The sequence below is a fragment of the Physeter macrocephalus genome, chromosome 1 (assembly GCF_002837175.3).
Source record: "Physeter macrocephalus isolate SW-GA chromosome 1, ASM283717v5, whole genome shotgun sequence".
Classification (NCBI taxonomy): domain Eukaryota; kingdom Metazoa; phylum Chordata; class Mammalia; order Artiodactyla; family Physeteridae; genus Physeter; species Physeter macrocephalus.
The window spans coordinates 133,108,574-133,110,188 of record NC_041214.2 but is presented as its reverse complement, the minus strand read 5'-3'; the positions used below and the strand labels follow the sequence as shown (position 1 = coordinate 133,110,188).

General features: G+C 34.6%; 1 non-coding gene across 1 annotated transcript; it reads right to left on the bottom strand.

The window, feature by feature from the left end:
• Positions 1-1,192: 1,192 nt before the first annotated feature.
• LOC112064012 (U6 spliceosomal RNA) lies at positions 1,193-1,299 on the bottom strand. Its single transcript, XR_002891307.1, has one exon. It is a non-coding gene; the product is annotated as a U6 spliceosomal RNA (small nuclear RNA).
• Positions 1,300-1,615: the final 316 nt, after the last annotated feature.

The window sequence follows — 1,615 nt, the reverse complement described above, 5'->3', positions numbered from 1 at the left end:
GATTTAAATGGAACACCTGCAGGCTGCTTCATGACAAAACTGACTCGATTGAATTTCCGCTCTCCTTGGAATTTTTTAATATGATTATATGCTGTACCCTTGGATATAAAAGCACATCCCGCTCCTGGAAATGACAGCTTGCCCCTACAGCCAACTGATGCTATTTATGTGGCATTGTTGTTATTTATTCTCATCTCAAAGGGAATGATTGAATGGCTTTGCGGTTTCTCCCAAGAAACTGTGGAGCTATATAGTACGAAATCTGCGAGCTCAGGTGATCATCTTTCTTGAGGAGATTTTCACAGGAAGCTCTTTGGAAATTGCATGAAAATGTTGGTAGGACATTAGACAAAGTGGTTTTATTAGGCTTATTGACTGAAAGCTCACTTTTCATGTGAATTGTGACCCAGTGTGTTTATAGGACAGACTGTCTTCTCCTCCAGACCTCATACCCCTCCAGCCAAAAGCAATGCTCTTTCCACCGACTCCCAGGATAGCTGAAAGCAGGTATGTGTATCACAGGAATGAGAGTAAGGAGAATTAGATGGACCTTCCACTTGCCCCAGTCTGAAAAACTGCCATTAACCTTTCATTCCTTTGGATTCTGAAAACTGTTTGATCAATAGAAAAAGAAATATAAATGACCTTTAAATATATAAAAAGATGCCAAACTGGTCTCATAATAAGGGCAATATAAATTAAAAATATACTCACCATTTTTTACTAATGAGATTAGCAATACCAAAATTTAACACATTTTTTTTGGTGACCCTTTGAACAAACAGAAATCCTCATAGCATTGTTCGTGGGTGCCGTCCTGATGGAGGAGAATTAGGAATAGCTATCAAACTTATAAGTGCAATTACCCTTTGGTTTTAGCAATCCCAATCTTGGGAACTGATCCTTCAGTAAAAATTGCACATATGAATGAAAAATATATAAAGTTATACATTGAAAAACTCTAAATATCACAACTTCAAAACAATTCAAGTTCCATCAATAAGGGACTGGTTAAACTAACTATGAGACATTCACACAATGGAATATTATACAGTGGTATAAGAGAATGGGGAAGCTCATTATATATTGATATGGAAATATCTCTAGGTTGTATTTTTTTTATGTTTTTTTAAACATCTTTATTAGAGTATAATTGCTTTACAATTGTGTGTCAGTTTCTGCTTTATAACAAAATAATATGGAACGCTTCATGAATTTGTGTGTCATCCTTGTGCAGGGGCCATGCTAATCTTCTCTGTATCGTTCCAATTTTAGTATATGTGCTCCCGAAGGTTGTATCTTTAAATGGATAAATGAAGACACAGAGCAGTTCATATATAGCAATATATGTTTATATGGAAAAAGGGAATAAGAATTCATCTTTATTCTTGCTTGGTATTTGCATAAAGATATACTGAAAGGATACTTAAGAAATTAATAACAGTGGTTACCTGTGGAAAGGAACAAGATGGATGGGATCAGGGAAAGGAATAAGAATTATCAGTGTTTACTGCTTTTATTTTTGAACCATGTGTAACGTACCAAATTTTTTTAGAGACAGTATATTTATGTATTTAAGTATTTATTTTGTAAAGCATTTTTTATTGTGGTAAAA